Consider the following 7,793-nt stretch of genomic DNA (forward strand, 5'->3'; position numbering starts at 1 on the left):
TTGAGTTTTCGACTTGATGTTACAAATCTGGTAAGGTATCTTTGTGAGTGAATTTCAATTAGTATAGTTAATTAAAATTTATGTTTATTATAGCATTGGAAAGGTGGTAATGTCTAATTTACCTCTGTTGAAGCTCCGAATCTTGAAGAGGACCAAGATAAACTAGAATTGAAGCTTGGAATTGCCTTGTTGATCACTTGTTGTGATATAATAAAATTGTGTGGTGTGTTTCTAAGGGCGATTTGGTAAATTGACCCTAACTATGTTTAATTAATACTTTAATTAATAATTAAAATTAATTAATTATGGATAAATGGTTGATTTTGCAAATATTGTTATTAAATGTGCAAAAATAGAAATTGTATTGAAAAAAATGGTAAGTAAGTTTTTGGGTGGTGTTGTACTAATTAATTAGATTAATTTTACGGATGATTTTAAGCATGTGTACTGAAATTTTTTATCATGATATGTTGGTGTTACAATTGGTAACTGAATATAGGAAATTGATGAATGAATTGGTTGATTTAATTGGATGCTGAATGGCTATATTACAAGTTATACATAATCATTTTGTCATATTAAATTGAGCACAATAATGATTGATTTATATGTTATGTTTGACTGAATATATTGACAACATACATGGTGGATCTATTAGATATAGTTGGCATGCCATAGGATTTGTGGGTACTCACCTTATGTGTGACATTTTGAGCATATGACTCTAGGTGGACTGATTTGTTTGGAGTAGATAAGGGAGTTTTGAGCATGATTTCCCACTGAATGGGTTATTTAAGGCGCTATAAGAAAGCGCATGCTTTGGCCCACTCAACTCGGTAGACTGTATTTGATATATGTGGGAGTTCAGAGATCCATTTATTTGATGTATGATCACCCGATGAAGCCATGAAAAGTGTATGCCAATGTATTTATATGTGATTGTTTCTATATCAATTGATGATTGAATGCCATGAATAGATGATTTTTTTTTTGAATTGAAATGCTTATGGAAAATTTAATTGACATGTTTCATTATTTTGGCTGATAATTGGTGATTGATTGGGTGTGAATTAAGCATGAATTGGATGTTAATTTACTTTTCATTTTTTGTTAACATTCACTAGGCTTTTAAAAGCTCACACTCTCACATTCGTGCAGATAATTGTTGGGATTGAGGAGCTAAGGAGCTGAGCAAGAGAGTTCCAAGAGATCTAGGCTTGGTAGAAATTTTATTATGCATTTTAAGGACTGTAGTTGGCCATTGTGGAACTCTTAGGAACTAGTTGGTTTTGGTTGTAATTGAACTTTGGACATTGGATATTTATTTTGGATGGTTTTATAATAACTTTAAGGCATGTTTGAGTTTAATTATTGAACGATTTACGGTGTTTTGTTGCTTGATAACATGGTGTGTGAAGAATGAAATTTTTACTAATGATTGGTTAAATGAAGCTTTCATGGAGTGGATTACTAGCGACTAAGGTACGCCACTTGTTTGATTTATTTTGTGTTTGTTATGCATGAAATTGATTGCCTAATCTATTTAATTAAGGCTTAATTGATGTCCATAAATTTAATTAAGGGTGTATATATATATGTTAATCAAGTTTAATTGGTCATTAAGATATAATAAATCGGTAATAGCCCGTTTTTCAGTGGTGTTGGAAATAGTGGTTTCGAGACCATAATTTTGACGAATGAGTTTAATATTTATGAGTTAAATATGATGTTATAATGTAGCTTGATTTAATAGATTTTATTAATTGGTCAATTAGTTAATGTACAAGTGGTTCGTACAGAAAGTTAGTGGTTTTGGAAAATGAGGTATTAGAACCTTGTTTTCATACACCGAGCACGTAAATATTTTTAGTAAATATTTACAGAGTTGTTGTATAAGTGGATTGAAGTTTATTCCAAAAACTTTGATGATTTGACAGTTAATTAAGTAAAAATGACTAAATCGTTAAACCACTAAAGTTAATTAGTATAGATTGTTATTACTAAAAAGGGCTAAAATGATTAAATAGGAAGTATTTAACTGGTAATTATCCACTTTTGGAGTTTGATGGACCGTAGTTAAATGGTTGGTTTGTAAATTATGTTCAGTATAATGTTAATTTAGTATTATAATAAAAATAATAAAAGTTAAACGAAAACATAAAACCATGATCAATTTTAATTTTCTTCACCTTCACCGAATGTTTAACAAAAAAAAAAGGGAAGCCATTATTCATCCATTGAAGCTTACAATTCTCTTGCATATAAGTCTCTCGGGTACCCGTTTTTCGTGATTTTTATGTTTTTGATATCGTTGCAACTAGGTCCAGCTCACTCGTACCTCCGTTTTCAAAACCATCAAAGATTTAAAAAGTTTTCATTGATGTTATTTGGAGTTTTTGAATGTTTATGGTAGATTTTGAAAATTAGAAATGAAATAGGATTAATTTGTTAAGTAAATTTTGTTAGTTTTGAGTTAGAGACTAATGAATATATTGAAACTACTATGAATTTTTTTGTAAATTGTGATAATAGGAGGGTGTATATGGACATAATTGAAATGGGTCTAAAATTTGGAGTTCAAATTCAGAATATATGATAAGTTTAGTTTTAAGGACCAAATTGAATAGAGTGCAAAATTTTAGAGGGCATTTGAAAAATAAAAATAAAATGATATATACTTATAATAGGACGATATAAGATGTTTGAAATTGATCAATTGAATTAAATTATTAAATAGATTGGAAATTGGGCCAAATTGAAGATAATTGGGAAAATGGAAAATTTTCTACAAAGTCCTTAGAGAGTTGGTTGTTTGTTGTCTTAACCAAGTAAGTTCATACGGTATGTTTGTATTAAATTTGTACGCATTTAGAATTATAATTGAAATTTTAATTGTCTACGATTTGGTACAAAAATGTGAGATAAAGGAATAAATTGAATATGATGAATTACAAATTGAAATAATTATGGAATTAAACCTAAATTGAATGGGAATATGATATGTCATGTGTGATGAATTGTTGATTTGATGAAATGAGTTTATTTGATTTGATATTGAATATATGTGAAAATATGATAAAATGTTATAAACGTTAAATTGAATCAGTATGGTCATGTAATGTGCTAGAATATTTAAGAATTGATTGTTTGGTTGATGAAATTATGAAATGAACTGAGAAGTTGTTACACTATTAATTGTTCAGGCAGAGTCGGATCTAGTTGGCATGCCATAGGATAGGAAGAGTTTAGGGTCATACGACTACATGTCGGGGAGTACTAGGTACCCCATTTGTTGATTATATCGACCAATGTTGGACATATTTATTTTTCGATTTTACCGGCCAACACAGGGCACAATTCATTGTTACAAATTTATCTGTCAAGCACTGGGTGACAAATTGGTGTGCTGGTTGGATCCATGTATCCATTCGAGTCTGAGTCAGGTTAATAAGGAAGTGTATAACGTAATTGGAATAAATTATTTTCAGATTGATTTGATACAATGATCAGCTAATGCATATAGATGGTTAGAATCAGTTATATAAGCCCAGGGGTCCAATATGGAAATGTGACAAATCGAAGAATGTGAATCGAAATTTGTATCATGAAACGAAGTAGTAATTGACATTAAAATTGGAAATTGTTGTATATTTGGATACGGAGCTTGTGTAACAAGGAAGCAGTATTTATACCCATGCATATGTAAGTCTTCTATTTCTATTTTATAGACTATAACCATACATGCATCAACTTTTGACCACGATCTCTTTCGAAAATTACCAAGATCAAAGATTGAAGCTACTTACTAGGGTATACAATAGGACTCATGGTACGAAGGAACTCACCAGAAACCTTCTGTAATAGCCGATTTTTCAGTGCTATCGAAAACAGTGGTTTTGGGGCCACCAAATCCAACGAGTAAGTTCGTAAATATTATTATTTAATATTTACGAGTCGAATATGGTTTTAAATTTTTTTTTTGATATGGTAATTTATGATATTTGAATGATTAATTAAGTTCAAGTGTTGAGACTCTAAAGTAAAGTGGTTTTAGAAAATGAGGTATTGGGACCTCGTTTTAATAAATCGAGCCATAAATATTTTTATAAATATTTACGGAGTGTCATTAAGGTGGTATTAAAGTTTCGTTAAAAAAGTTGAACGTTTCAATAGTTAATTAAGCAAAAAGGACTAAATCATAAAAAGGGTGAAAATTTAGTTCTACTAACTAAAGATGTTTAAAGGCTATGGAAAATTAAATTCATGGATTAATATGGTAAATATACCATATTATAGCAGTTGGCTTTGTCTTATTATGAAAAAAATATATATTTAATTAATTAAAAAACAAATTATAAGGTAATAAAATAAACTAAAGAAATCACCTTTCTCTTTTCAATGTTTTACTGAAATTGAGAAAGAAGAAAGCCATCATTAGACTTTGAAGCTTCAGCCAAGCTTCCATGTATCCATGTAAGTCCATTTTAGCCCCATTTTAAATAATTTTTATGTTTTTGAAATCGTTGCAACTAGATCCAGCTAGCACGTACCTTCGATTTTGAAACTGTTAAAGATTTTGAAGGTTGCCATTGATGAACCTTGTGATTTTAGATGTTAAATGATGAGTTTGAGATATTAGTTGTTATTTAAAATTTTTTTATTAAGTGATTTTTGATGAATTTTCCAATTAGGGACTAAATTATTAAAATAGTAAAAGTACAAGGACTTGACGTGAAATTGTTGCAATAATGGGCTGTATTGGATGCCATGAGTATTCAACTAGGCTCAATTTTGGGAAAAATGGTTAATTTTCATGTTTTAGGCTCGAAGACTAAATTGAATAAAAGTAACAATTTAAAGGCAATTTTGTAAAAATGTTAAAAGTGACTAAATTGCATAAAATACATTTTTTAATGTCTAAATTATTAGACTGAATGAAATTATTGATTTAGATCAAGATCGAGTGGAAAAAAGAAGAGAATGAAAAATGTACTTCGACATTTCTGCAATTTAGCCAGGTAAGTTCATACCATTAAAAATTATCTTTTCTATAAATAGGTGACCAATATTACATGATATTATATATATTCCATTGTTAGAAATAAATCATTATCTGAGTTATAATATTGAATTTCATGCTCAGTTTGAATTGAACGCGGGACAGAATACATTTGTGTTTTGGTGTATTACGAGGGTTTGGAGTGGAGATGGTATTGGAGAGAGATATTTGTATATTACCCAAGTAAATCAAGGATCAACATTTGTTGCGAACTCTTGCGTTATACTTTCTGTTTGGCGTGATTCGGGTGGATCAGCTCTTATGAGCTTTTGTTGGCGTGTTTCGGGTGGACCAGCTCTTATGAGCTTTTCTTTGGCGTATTTTGGTTGGATCAGCTCTTATGAGCTTCTGTCTAGTGTGTTCGGTCTATTTGACGATGTACTCTTACCCTAAGTCGTTCTTTGAATGGAAAATCTCGGTAAGGTAATTTATTTAATGAATTTGAAAAATATGTTATGTTGAGATGGATGATAAATCCAATTGAATCATGCTCAGGTATAATGATTATCCGTGAAAGATTCATATGAATCATGTTTAAATGAACTAACATGTGTTGTTGATGCGCTTAGGCTTACGCCAAGCTTGTGGATATGATTGATGCTTATGATTATGTTTGTACTATGCATATGAAACGGGTAAGAAAAGGGAATGAAACAATAAGTACGTAATTGAGATGTATTATGATGTTATAAAAAGTTTAACATGATAAATGATGTATTTATATGTGAGCAAATTGCGTATGCTATGGATGAATATACCTATATCATGATAAATACACTAAGTTGGGAATGGATAATTTTGTTTAGACTTATGATAAGCATTGGGAATAGAATGAAAAGAGAGTAAATTGAAAAGTGTATAATCTTATAGAAAGGTTGTTGATTATCTATTAAGTCCCCTAAAATCGTATCATGTTATGAATTATAGATATATGTGACATTAATGAACTTACTCATTTGCGAGTTGTTGTTCATATCGATTTATGAATCTTATGGCATTGGCTAGATTTATGTTTATTATATAAAGTTTATTATTAAAATGGAATTTTATGCTTAAAGTTTATACGAGCTTACTAAGCATACATTGCTTACGTAGTTATTTTTCTTTTACTTTATAGATTATCGGAAGCTCGATCGAGTTGGAAGCTAGTTGGAGATCCATCACACTATCCATCAATTTTTTTATCGGTAGATTTTGATGCTTTGGTAGTGGTTATAATGGCATGTATAGGTGGACTATGTTTAATGTTTCATTGATGAGTTTGACATATATATGTCATTTTGGTTGATGATTATGGCATGAAATGTTGCCTTGGATTTGAAGTACTTAAGGTACTATTGGTGTCTTGTTGGTTGGGGTTAGTATGGTCAAATTGATGCATGTTTTGAAATGAATGTTTTGATGTTATAGTTTTTTGGAAATGCTCCGTAACCTTATTTTGATGATGGATATAGGTTAGGGTGTTACACCTTCACTCAATTTTTTACTTATCAATGGGTTATTTCCCTTCAACACTGGGACCTTCTCCCATATCTCTGGCTAAAACAATCAAATGACTTCTTTAAATATAAAAACAACCACAACTTAATGAAATAACATGAATTAGTAAATATGCAATAGTTCCCAGATGAAAGTTTTCTTTCTATCCGTTATAAAAATGGTAATCCTATTGAAAAACCCTTACAACAACTCATTTCTATCTGGTAAAACTTAAAGAAGGATTTAAGAATTTACCAGCAGACAATATTTAAGAAAGAAGCTCTTAAAAGCTTAACCAATAGTTTTACCGTTAATAATGAAGAACACCTCTGGGTTTTCTTCAATGATAACGAAGGCAAACAAAGAAAATGAAATGAAAATCCTCTCTACACTACTGAGTTGTCCTATTTATAGCTATCTCTAGCCTAAATCCCACTCATGGTTCATCTCTAATTGGTAATCATGCACGGACGTTTCCACTAATTAATCACATCCTATGAGGCTCCCCAGATGTCCTGGTTATTGATACGTTACCTCCACTAGGATGCTAGATGACTTAAATATGTCCCACTAGCCACTACAAGTACATCTATAGCAACACAAAACATGGTTGGCGAACTTTTTTGTGAAAGAGTCAGCCAAATAAGGATCTTGCCACAATAAGGAACTTGCAAACTATGAAATGAGATCCTGTAGACTCGAAAAAGTTTAGCAAATTACTCCTTTAGGGAATTCACCAACATTAACCCGTATAAATCATAACTTAGGTGGTATCCCCAGTGCAATTTCCTAGTCAATACAGATCGCCAATTGAGGGTGTGACAATTTACATCATAAAAAACTCATTTTTTAGGTGCAAAACATTTCTCTAAGTGTGAACAGGCTTCTAACAATGAGTGGACCCCACCAAAGAATAACAATAACCTGGTACTGTCTAGGACCACTACGTCTGCTTCTTATGTACACTATGTCAGTACATCCATTGCCCATTGGAATGACCTTCCACATCATGCTATAAAAAAAGAAGACCTCTTCTATAAATACCCTCTCAACGATAAAGAAAGGATCAACTTTTGGAGCACTAAACTTACTCTGAGAAATTTCCATCTCGTCCAATAATCAACTTGTCCTCTTGATCATTTCTGGCTCTTCGCTTCTCCAAGTAAATTGACCTTTTTAACACCACCACATACTCCTCCTTACCCCTTCCCTTGTTGTACATTGTATCAACAATTGGTGCAATAAGCGTAGAACA

The sequence above is a fragment of the Gossypium arboreum genome, chromosome 1 (assembly GCF_025698485.1).
Source record: "Gossypium arboreum isolate Shixiya-1 chromosome 1, ASM2569848v2, whole genome shotgun sequence".
NCBI lineage: Eukaryota > Viridiplantae > Streptophyta > Magnoliopsida > Malvales > Malvaceae > Gossypium > Gossypium arboreum.